The sequence below is a fragment of the Choloepus didactylus genome, chromosome 4, assembly GCF_015220235.1.
Source record: "Choloepus didactylus isolate mChoDid1 chromosome 4, mChoDid1.pri, whole genome shotgun sequence".
Classification (NCBI taxonomy): Eukaryota; Metazoa; Chordata; class Mammalia; order Pilosa; family Megalonychidae; genus Choloepus; species Choloepus didactylus.
This window is the reverse complement of record NC_051310.1, coordinates 28,880,892-28,894,219: the sequence shown is the minus strand read 5'-3', so window position 1 is coordinate 28,894,219 and position 13,328 is coordinate 28,880,892. Positions and strand designations below refer to the sequence as shown.

The window sequence follows — 13,328 nt, the reverse complement described above, 5'->3', positions numbered from 1 at the left end:
TCCTAGGGTATATTACTTAATCTAACATAATGCATTTGCAAAACATAGGTGTGAAAGACCTTCCAATCCATAACCCAGTCTTATGAAAAGTTATCCATAATACAGAAACAAAAAAAAAACGGAAACAAAAATTTAAACTTTTAACCCCATTGAGGAAATTATTCTTGCATCAGGTTTTTCGTATCTTTTTCTAGGAGAGTATTGGGTAATTCAAAGATCATTAGCAGCATAATCAAAAAGTGTCGGGATATGTATTGGATTAATTCCTAGAAATTAATATTCAAAGTTGGAAACAAAAATACCTTCCAAAGGGTTTTTTATGTACTCATTAAGTTTTAGAACTATTTTGTAATTATGTATAACATTAGTTATTTAAAATCAGCCACTTTTGAAGCATTTCTATTCTGAAACACAATATGGGCAAAGAAACAAAAACTAGAGCTTCAAATTATGCATTTGGAACCAACGTTATTTAATTTTCAATAGAAAAAAATTTATCATTCATCTCGAGAAATGTTTATAAGTTCACAGAGTCTTCAAAAATCGTCAGGATTTCTTCCCGTATTTTTCAACAGGATTTCTTCCCATACTTTTTTCTTAAAGGATGCTTAAAAATGCATTTATTCTTATGAAAGAATATGAAAAATACCTTCAAAAATGAATCTCCAAATAACATAACTCATGTACACATAAAAGCACCTCCCAGTTGCCTTTATTTTCTCTAAAATGTATAGACTATTTCCCATTAGACAGTAAATGATGCTATGGATTAAGTCAATAAACACTATGACTGGTGACAAAAAAAAGCTCAATAAAAATAATCTAGACATTTGTTTTATAGTTTTAAGGGTCTACTAAAGCCAGCTAGGAGCATTTAAGTTCAGTCAAAGCACTAAATTACAGAATGTGATACGGGACTCATCATGTGGCCTACTCCCCTTGGCTTTCCACTGCACATCCAATCATATATACCATTTTTAGCCTAATACCTACACTAGGGGATCACTCACAACTGGAGAAGTAAATGAAATCATGTTAATAGTACAGAATTTTAAAGGAATGTGCCCAACTGGTCTACTTTCCTTTCCAGGCCCCTGTAGTTATCAACTACTCAGAGAATTAAGAATTAAATGGCAGTCCTCTCAATCAAGTCCAAGTCAGGAGCCATTAAGACTGGCAAACATTGACTTCACTCCCGGAATTCATTTAAAATCAACCTCTTTGTCTTTAAATGATTGGAAGAGAAGTCATTGCCAATGTAACAGAGTTTCAAAATGCTTACTTTTTTTCCTCTCACAGATATTTCAGGTGAAAATATCAAGTTTTAATCAGATTTTCCTAGCAAAATCATAGATTATTCCTATTTCAAAATCTGTGTTAACTAATATGGGCTAACTACAATGTGTAAACTCAGAATTGAATCTTAGAACATAGCCTAACGTGGACACAATAATTGTAATAGTTCCTAGATTGTAAGCTCTTACAGCAGTTAACTCTATCCCTGAATTGTAAGGCCTATCTCTAAACTTTAAGATGCTGATCCCCTAGCGTATGTTGTCACAGACATTGGGACTGGCGGTTTGATGTGCTGAGCCCTCAAGCATGGGACTTGCCCTTATGAGGCTCATTACCACAAAGGAAAGTCTAGAGTTGTATGTGGTGGTGCCTGAGAGTCTCCCCCTGGGTGCCTCTTTGTTGCTCAGATGTGGCCCTCTCTCTCTCTAACTGAGCCACCTCGACAGGTGGACTCACTGCCCTCCCCCCTGCGTGGGACCCGACTCCCAGGGTTGTGGATCTCCCTGGCAACGCAGAGTATGACTCCCGGGGATGAGTGTGGGCCCGGCATCGTGGGACTGAGAGTATCTTCTTGACCAAAAGGGGGATGCAAAATGAGACGAAATAGCTTCAGTGGCTGAGAGATTCCAAATGGAGTCGAGAGGTCACTCTGGTGGACATTCTTATGCACTATATAGATAACACCTCTTAGGCTTTAATGTATTGGAATAGCTAGAAGTAAATACCTGAAACTACCAAACTCCAACCCAGCAGTCTGGACTCCTGAAGACAATTATATAATAATGTAGATTACAAGGGGTGACAGTGTGATTGTGAAGACCTTGTGGATCACACCCCCTTTATCTAGTGTATGGATGAGTGGAGGAATGGGGATAAAAACTAAAGGACAAATGGGGTGGGATGGGGGGATGATTTGGGTGTTTTTTTTCACTTTTATTTTTTATTCTTGTTCTGGTTCTTTCTGATGTAAGGAAAATGTTCAGAGATAGACTGTGGTGATGAATGCATAACTATGTTATCATACTTTGGACAGTGGATTGTATATCATGGATGATTGTATGGTGTGAATGTATTTCAATAAAACTGAATTTAATAAAAAAAAAAAAAATCTGTGTTAAGACTGAAAAAACTATATGGTAAGCTGTTGAAAGTGATAGCCCTGCATTTAAATTCAATGCTAACAGTGATATGAAAAGACATATATCTGAGCCATTCTATAGGCAAAATGCATATGAGAAGAAATATAAGAAATTTGGGTCCGTATCCTGTTTCTACTACCTCAAGCTAAGCAACCTTGGCCACCTCACCAATTTCTCTCAAACTAAGTTTCCACCATCTGTAAAAATGCAACATAATGACATTTGCAAATGTGAATTATGATTACCATTTTTGAAAGATCCACATTTTTACATAAGAAAACTATTGTCAAGGTGTTTTTATCCTATATACCATAGCTCTTAAATATGTACACCTAGTTGTCACTTCACAAATGATTAAAATAAAAAATTTCATGGGAAGGAACACAAAACATTTCTATGAAACCTATTGATGTCTTCAACCTATTGATGTCTTCCTTAAGTTCCTATGAACTGCTATAGCCTTATGTCTCACGAGGGTCAGTCTTAAGGTGCCTCCTAATTGTTTCTTCTGGCTTATTCTCATCTTCTGAAAGAATTAATAACAGAAAATAAAGTCCACTAAAGAGAACTATAGCTATTAAAACAAGTAGGTATTACATGAGACAGCTAAGCACCTCAGATAGTCTACATAATCTATGTATTGGTAATAAATGGTCCTTACTGATTCTGATACAATGGAAAAGAGTATAGGATTGGTAAACCTGAACCCTATTTCCATTTCTATCAATACACAGCTGAGAGCCCGTGGACCAGAATTCCCTCATCTGTAAAATAAGACTTTGGGAGGTGATAATATTTAAAATCCCTTTCTACTTTAGAACTGCACTGATACCAAGTGTTTAGGGAAATATCACATTTGCCACAACAGTGCAATGCTACATTGTAAACCCTGAGACAATGCTTGTTAAAAACAAAAGCTAGCACATAGGTCTTTGTGGAACATAAAAACTGAGAAACTATTGAAGAATCTTCAAACCTTGCCCAAGCTAGCAAAATAAAAAGCACATGTATCTATATGACAGCATCTCCTATAGCATAGAAAATTTCACAAAAGAATGTTCTTATGTGTGGATGATAGGAAAAAGGTGAAATGAGGGGAACAGGTAACTCTGGCTTCCTCAGGTTTGGGAACATAGTATTAAGAAGCATGTTCTTATAGTTGTGCTTAGAATTAAAACTGTAACAAGAGCAAATGAAAACACCAAATGTGAAAATTACTGGATCATATAGGATTACAATTATTTGATCTAGAATTTTAAAATAGATAAGAAACAAATAATATAATCAACAACAAAAGAATGCTCCTTACAAGAGATAAAATATATAGTGGCAAATAAACTTGATTTTGAAAAATTTTCAATGACCTGAAAAAATTCAGAATATAAAACTGTGTATATAGTCTGATCCTAACTGGGATCTGTGTGTCAGTGTGTATAAAAACAAACAAACAACAACAACAACAAAAAACCCTGGAAGGAATTTCACTAAAATTTGATTGATGAAAATGTTAGATGGTGAAATAGTTAAAGCCATCTTGAAAAAGAAGAATGAAGTTGGAGGATTTATACTTCCCTATCTTAACACTCATTAACAAAGCCACAGTAATCAAAAATGCCATGGTATTGGCACAAGGACAGATATACAGATCAATGAAATAGAATTGTGAGCTCAAAAGTCAACCCTCACATTTATAGACAACTAATTTTTGACAAGGGGGGAAAGACCACTCAATTGGGAAAGAATAGTCTCTTCAATAAACGGTGAGGGGAAAACTGGATCTCCAAATGCAAAAGCATGAAGGGGGACTCCTACCTCACAACATATACAAAATTAAAATCAAAATGGACCAAAGACCTAAATATGAGAACTAAAACTATAAAACTAGGAGAAAACATAGAAGCATCTTCAGGACCTTGCGCTGGGCAACGGTTTCTTAGACTTTACACCCAAAGTACAAACAACAAAAGAAAAAATAGATAAATGGGACCTCATCAAAATTAAAAACTTTTGTTCCTCAAAGGACTTTATCATGAAAGTAAAGCAAAAATATACACAAGAGAAAATATTTGGAAACCACATATCCAATAAGAGTTTACTGTCCATAATATAAAAATAAAGCCTACAACTCAACAACAAAAAGACAAATAACCCAACCAAAAAATGGGCAAAATACTTGAAGAGACATTTCTTTGAAGAAGATATATGAATGGCCAAAAGCACATAAAAAGATGCTCAACATCACTAGACTTGAGGGAAATGCAAACCAAAACCACAGTGAGATACCATTTCATATCCACTAGAATGGCTACTCATTAAAAACAAAATAGAAAATTATAAGTTTAGGGGAGAATGTGAAGAAACATGAACACTCATTTGTTGTTGGTGGTAATGAAAAATGATCAGTCACTATGGAAGGCAATTTAGCAGTTCGTCAGAAATTTAAGTAGAATTACCATATGACACAGTAATCCCACTTCTAGGTATATACCCAAAAGAATTAAAGGAGGATCTCAAATGTGTACTTACACACCAATGTTCACAGCATTACTATTCACAATTGCCAAAAGATGGAAGTAACCCAAGTGTCCACCAACAGATGAATGGATAAACAAAATATGGTATATAGACATATATAACAGCCATAAAAAGGAATGAAGTTCTGATACATGCAACAACATGGATGGGCCTTGAAGACATCATATTAAATGAAATGTCAGACACAAAAGGAAAAATATTGTATGATTTCACTGATATCAAGTAATTAGAATAAGAAAACTCATATAGAGTCAGGATCTAGAGCATAGGTTACTAGGGGACAGGGTAGGGATAGGGAATGAGTAGCTAACACTTAAATCATACAGAATTTCTATTTGGGATGATGAAAAGTTTTGGGAATGGATGGTAATGACGGTAGCACAACACTGTGAATATCATTAACACACTGAATTATATATTGGAATGTGGGTAAATGGAAAATTTTAAGTTGTACATATGTCACTGGAATAAAAATTTTAAAAACTTGTATGGGACTGAATAATATAGGAAACATTAAGGTAAACCATGGACTATAGTTACTAGTACAATTATAAAAACGTGCTCTCATCAATTGGAACAAATGTACCACATAACTCCAGGTGTTAAAACCAGGGTGGTATATGGGAAACCTGTATTTTCCACATGATTTTTCTGTAAACCCACAACTTCTATAATAAAAAAAAAATTAAATCAACAAAAGAAGGAAAAAAATTGAAAGAAAATATTACATGTGAGTTTTTATATCGTTGTAAATAGTGTACTGCATTTTCCACAATAAATATATCCTGTTTTATAATGTTTAAATGTCCCCTTTTAAAGAACAATATATAGCTATACTTATGATTGCTTCTTTTCTTGTATATTTAAAATGAATACAATCAGTAAATGAAATGATTCTTTCACCAATATTTAAAAAGCAATGTCTTGGAAGACGGAAGAAGATGGCAGCATAGACAGGAGTGGAAGTTAGTCCCCCTGGAACAACTAATGAACAACCAGAAACAACTAGTAAATTATCTGGAATAATTGCTGGGGAACAAACGTGACTGTCCACACATCATATACCAACCTGGATTGGGAGGAATGCCTGAAATTGCAGTGTGGAATCTGTGAGTGGAAACTGCAGGCACAAGCCAGGAGCCCCCTCCCACCATGACAGGCCAAACTTCAAAGCCTCACTGGGATAGAGACCAGCAATCTATGAACAAGCGAATACTCCTCAGTCCAGCTCCAGCAGGGTTTTAATTGGCAAATGTAGACTGCTCAATGCAAGCTGCAAATCCTCAACAAACAGACAGAGACTTTTAGTGATGACTGACCTTGAAGAGCCAGGAGACTTCTCTGGGCCGGGAAGGGGAGCCCAGAGGACCAGGTGCTGTCTGTGGCCAGCAGGTAAAACTGGGGGCCGTGGACTGACCCTGAAAGGGGGCTTTTTGTCACTTTTTCTCTCTTTCAACCTGAGCAGCTCAGTGGAGAAAGACTCAGCCATTTTCAGTTTGCAGCACTCTGCAGTGGAGGAAGCTTCAGCCATTTTCAGTTCACAGTGCTATGACCCAGACAAGAGTGGAAATAGCAGAGTCAGAGAGACAAAGAACCCATTTAAATGCAAATGAAAATTCCCTAGGGGTGTATCTTCCCCAAGAGGAAAAAGGTAGTGCCAAACTCTACTACCCACCTTCCATTCAGAAACAGACCCCAGAGCCTGGGGGAAAACAGTCATGGACCACACCTCCTTACACCAATCAGGAGCTACAGACTGACAGGCACCACTTGCTGGGCCGGTTAGGAAAAGCACAGCATCCTGAGGCCTCATAGCGTGTCTCAATCTTCTAAGACACACCCTCAAGGAAACCGGATACTGACTATTTCCTCCTTCTGGTACCTGAGCCTGTTCTGGTCTGGGAAAACCTGATTGGGATAACCAAGAAAACCAGATGCCTAGACAACAGAAAACTACAACCCACACAAAGAAAAACAAAGTTATGGCCCAGTCAAAGGAACAAACTTACACTTCAACAGAGATACAGGAATTGAAACAATTAATGCTAAATCAATTCAAAAAGTTTAGGGAAGATATGGCAAAGGAGATGAAGGCTATAAAGAAAACACTGGGCATACATAAGGTAGAAATCAAAAGTTCAAAAAACAACTGGAAAAATCTATGGAAATGAAAGGCACAATACAAGAGACAAAAGACACAATGGAGACATACAACAGCAGATCAGAAGAAGAAGAAAATGTTCAGGAACTGGAGAACAAAACACCTGAAAACCTACACACAAAAGAAAGACAGGGAAAAGAATGGAAAAATATGAGCAAAGTTTCAGGAAATTTAATGACAACATGAAACATATGAATGTAAATGTCATGGGCATCCCAGAAGGAGAAGAGAAGGGAAAACGGGCAGAAGCAATAATAGAGGAAATAATCAATGACAATTTCCCATCTCTAATGAAAGAATAAAATTACAGATTCAAGTACAGCCGCATACCCCAAACAGTATAGATCTGAATAGGCCTACACCATGACACTTAATAATCAGATTATCAAACGTCAAAGATAAAGAAAGAATCCTGAAAGCAGCAAGAGAAAAGCGATCCATCACATACAAAGGAAGCTTGATATGATTATGTGCAGATTTCTCAATAGAAAACATGGAGGCAAGAAGAAAGTGGGGTGATATATTTAAGATACTGAAAGAGAAAAACCGCCAATCAAGAATCCTATACCTGGCAAAACTGTCCTTCAAATATGAGGGAGAACTTAAAATATTCTCTGACAAACAGACAATGACAGAGTTTGTTGCGGGACACTGTTATCGAGTTCCGACTTGGCGGGCCTGGGCCAGGGGAACTGATCAGCCCCTAGGAAAGGTAGTGGGGCACGGGTGGTAGCGCCCTCCACGGCCCCCCGGGCCTGAGAAAGTGGAGCCGAATGCAGGCCCCATTTCCTCACCCCAAAGTACAACTGTTGGGGAGGGCTTGCCGGAGAAACCCCCCCCCCCCCGTGCCTTACCCGCCCCCTCCACCCTCTTCGTTACCGGAGCAACTCCCGCCCCTTTTCAATCAACCTCCGCGCCCTCTCAGAACCAATCCAAGCCTTCAACCCCTACAGCTACCCTGCCCTCTAAACCGCCCGATATAAGCTTGTACTCTCCCCTAATAAACTCTCTTGGCTTCTTCACCCTAAAAGAAACGTGTCCCGCCTGTTCCTTCTCGCCGCCCTCCACACCTTGCACGCCTCCGCCGGGGACCGGGCCCAGTCCCCCGCCTCGCCCTCGCCTCCGGGAAAGAGCCCCCGCCGCCGGTACCCTCCGAGCAATCCCGAGAGCCTAGGATTTAGCAACCGGCCGCCACCCCCCCCAGACGAGTCAACTGCGACCGCATTTGTGAACAAGATACCTGCTCTAAAGGAAATATTAAAGGGAGCACTACAGACAGATAGGAAAAGACGGTAGTGAGAGGTTTGGAACACAATTTTGGGTGATGGTAGCACAGCAATGTAAGTATACGGAACAACTGGTTGAAAGAGGAAGGTTAGGAGCATGTGGGACACCAGAAGGTTAGGAGTACGTGGGATGCCAGAATGAAAGAGAAAAGACATAGACTGGGACTGTATAACTCAGTGAAACCTAGAGTGCTCAACAATTGTGATAAAAGGTACAAATACATTTTTTCATGAGGGAGAACAAATGAATGCCAACCTTGCGAAGTGTTAAAAAAAGGGAGGTATTGAGGGAACAATACAATCAATGCAAACTAGAGACTATAATTAACAGAAACATTGCATTATGCTTCCTTTAATGTAACAAAGGCAATATACCAAAGCTTAATGCATATAAGAGTGGGACGTAAGGGAGAGGTATGGGACTGTTGGCATTGGTAATGCTGTCTGACTCTTTATTCTACTTTACTTTAATGCTATCTTTCCTTTTGTTGCTTCCTAGCTGTCATGTTATTGTTGTTATTCTTTTCTCTTTTTCTTTTTGTTTTGTCTCTCAACCTTCTTTGACTCTTCCTCCTGCTTTATGGAAGAAGTGGAGATGTCCTTATATAGACAGTGGTGATGGTGGTAAATACATAAACACATGACTACACACGGAACCATAGATTGTTTACTCAGGACTGAATGTATGGTGTGTGAACAAAACCATCTTAAAAAAAAAAAAAAACAAAAAACAGGGTTCATGAAGAAACCTTAAGGGCACTATATTGAGTGAAATAAGTCAGACACATAAGGACAAATATGGCAGGGTCTCACTGATATTAACTAATTATAATATATAAACTCATAAACATGAAATATAAGTTACCAGGATATAGAATGAGGCTAAAGAATAGGGAGCGGTTGCTTATTATGAGCAGAATGTTCAACTAGGTTGAACTTAAATGTGTGGAAATGAACAGAGGTGATGATAGCACATTGTGAGAATAACTAACAGTGCTGAATGGTGCATGAATGTGGTGGAAAGGGGAAGCTCAGAGTCACGTACGTCACCAGAAGGAAAGTTGGAGGTTAAAAGATGGGAATGTATAAAACAGTGAACCTTGTGGTGGGCAATGTCCATGATTAACCGTACAAATATTAGAAATCTCTTTCATGAACTATTATTTATTATTATTATTATATTTTTTCCCTATATGCTCCTCTATCAACTTGTAGTTATAGTGTCATGAACAAATGTATGACACTATAACTAGAAGTTAATAATAGAGGGGCATATAGGGAAAAAGGTATACCTATTGCAAACTATATACTACAGTTAGTAGTATTTTAACATTCTTTCATCAACAGTAACAAATGTACTATACCAATATTATGAGTCCACAATGAAGGGGGGTGGTTAGGGGTATGGAAGGATTTGAGTTTCCTTTTTTTGCCTTTATTTCTTTTCTGGAGTAATGAAAATGTTCTAAAAATTGAAAAAAAAAATTAATTGTGATGGATGCACAGCTGTACGATGGTACTGGGGGCAACTGATTGTACACTATGGATCTTGGGATAATTGTATGGTATGTGAACAATCTCAATAAAAAAAAGCAATGTCTTTATTATGTTTGCATCAGACTTACAAAAACTATCTTAAAACATTTTTATTATCTCCTTAACACCACTTTTCTTGTAGCTTATAAATAAATATGAATAAAACATTGCATATGCTTTTTGATAAAATAGCCATACTTATAAAACATAAGTTCTAAGATAATATATACACTCTAAGCAGAATAATCTGAAAAACAATGTTTTCTTAATTTTAGGGACCAACTATTTCTAAAACATTTATATAGACATGTTAAAATTAAAATGAACTCTTTCTTGCAATACTTATACTGCAAAATTACCTCAAAACTTTTACAAAGATAGTATCATTAATAAATATGCCTATTTAGCAATAATTTTTTTAAAAAAATTAGATGCAAAGACATTTATAGCATTCACTAAGTAAACTTTGATTGTCTTGCTGAGCAAAAATGATCTACTTATCCACTAATTCTCTGGCTGATTCTCACTTTCCAGTGAAACCAACAAAATTATATTTCAGATACAATACACAGCATTTTGAGTTTCCAGGTAAATGACAGGAGAATCAAAAGATTAATATCATAAGATCCCTTTGGAACAAAGAAGAAATCTAAAATATTTTCCTTTAAAATTTTAAGCAAAAGGAATAATAAATTTCAATGATACTAGAGATGAGAAGATTCTTTCTATAACATTTAATAACAGCTTTTTCCCTGGCAAGAAGCTCATTATAAAGTCTTAAATGCATATGTAAAAATTCTGTGGATTGCATAATACTTACTCTGTTTGTCACGTAAACTGAAAAAATAACATTTGACAAAGAAAAATCAAATGTTAGAAAAAAATGCATTTCATTACCACATATCACCACTGAATACATGAACAAAATACGCTCAAGTTAGTCATTCCGACATATATACTTGTAACAACAATCTTCTGTCACTGATTAAGGCATGAGCAAAATATGCTCAAGTTAGTCATTTCTACATATATACTTATAACAACAATCTCCTGTCACTGATCAAGGCTGCTGGTGCTAATGCTTTTTATGAATTTTGAGGCAGTTGTAACCTTTCTTAGTTTATCAAGTCATAAAGTTGGTCCATGACAGGAAACAAAGACCTAAAACAAAAGATGCACTCAAAATCATAGAATAAGAAATAGAAAGAAAAGGAGGGGGACATATATTAGTGGCCTAAGTAGCTGCAATATTTATGTTTGTTGTTGGAGGGAGTACAAGAATACCATTATGTTACGCAAATAAGAAAAGCTTCCCTTTTAACTATAGCAAATTGACCTAAGCCACACAACTATAACCCTTCTTCATTCATAAGCTCCCATTTATTAAATTTATTGCATTGCTTAAATAGTAATCTTTGGAATACAAGTCATTAGAGTTTTCTCCACTGAAAATGTATTTTTTGTCTTCTTTTTATTTCTACCAGTCTGGCCAACTTTTGATGTATATGTGTGTGTGTGTAGTGTGTACATACATATATACTTATATCTTTGTCATTACATATGTGTGTGTGTGTTTGTATACACCTCTATATTTATTTGTAAATTACCTAGTATGTGACAGCCCTGGGTCTTGTCTAGGGCATGGAAAAATGAACTGATTGTGGTTCCTGTCTTCAAATAGCAAACTTAATTATAAACCTTCCCACCTGTTTGGTGTGCTTATCACACAAGTGCTTAAGTATCACTTGCTGATAAAACTGCAAGCTCTTTAAACACCAGTGTCTCTTCTGTGGAGCATCTGTCTCAAATGATTTAACGGTCTGGCTCTGAATTTGCAATTAGCATATTTCTAGGGTAGTCCCTTTTTCCTGGTTCCCTGGCTCCTGACTACCTAATATATTATTTGATAGACCACAAGGCAGTCAGTCAATACTCAATTTGCATATATTTGGAAACACAGCAATAACAAAATAATGGCAGCTACTATTTAATTGATAGCTTAGTAGATGCCAAATCATGTGTGCTTTACAAACGTTATCACATTTAATCCTATAATAGAGGTATTATACCTGTTTTATAGATGATAAAACTGGAGCTTTGAGTTTCAAGCAAATTGCCCTAAGCCACACAACTGGAAAAGGATTCAAATTCACAGTCCTGCTCTTAACCACTAATGCTATACTACCGCTCAAAGAGAAAGGCCCTATTTGTTGGGTTGCACTATTTGTAAATAGCACAACCCAACAAAATTTTGATTAGTAACTAAATGTACTAAAGAACTGACAACACAACTAAGTCAATCAAAAGTACATAACAATTATGTATTCAACACATAAATATTAAAGAAAAGCATGCATGTAAGCTGCATATACTTATATAGGTGCGGGAGTCTTTGTGTACTTTTAAGATTATTCGCCAATTTAAACTCCAGGGACTACCTTTTCTCTGTATTAGCAACCTCTGTTATGACCTGATTACATAGTTTTAAAAACTGAAAGGAATTTTGTTACCACTATGCACTCATCAATTACAGGCATGTGTCTTATCTATATCCTCCCTTCTGAATCTAGCACAATGTCAAACACACAAAAGGTTTTCAACATATAGCAATGGAATAAAATGATTAACTCTTGAAACTCTGCTCTAAGTCTGAATGTTTCATTTTTATGGATGTGTGATAACACATTCATATATATGAACATCACAAATAGAATCAGTAAAAACATTTATTTTAAGCCAAGCAAGGTAAACTTTAAATTTTTAACATAGCAAATTTTTCAGCACTATTTCTTAAATGCAAATAAGTAAATATAAAACATATTAACATAATCATCTGGCTAAAATTTTAATTATGGAAAAGTTGGGAAAATTAGTATTATCTCTACAGTAATAACACCCTGGCAACAGGTACAATAAATATGGGGGAACATATTTGTATGATATAAGAACTAAATTATAGCTGTTGTCAGGACTTTAGGCCTCAATTTAGCAAATTAAGCACATTTAATCCTAAACTCCAAACTAATTTATATTTTGTCATGGTTTTAACAACTACTAGAGAGGTAGGAAAAAAAAACATATATATGTACGGGAATGTTACAAAAAAACAAAAGGAAGAAAAAGTGAGCGAAGCATTAAGAAAGTTTCTTCTAGAGGTTTATGAAGACTTTTGTGACATCCTACCCAGCAATATCTCTATCCAGATTTTAGTAACCTTTTGAAGTATAGGATTCATTTGGCCAATGTCTATACTGTCTTTTCTTATCCACACTTTAATAGTCATTTTTTACATTTGGTTTCTATCATACTCCATCACAAATCCTTTTAGGAAGTTCATGGAAAAAGAAACACAGTAAATTTAAATATTCTGTCTGC

General features: G+C 36.2%; 1 protein-coding gene across 5 annotated transcripts in view; it reads right to left on the bottom strand.

Moving 5' to 3' along the window:
• Positions 1-13,328, bottom strand: part of CEP128 (centrosomal protein 128) — a 632,097-nt gene that overhangs the window by 369,650 nt on the left and 249,119 nt on the right. The gene's annotated exons all lie outside the window — the stretch shown is intronic.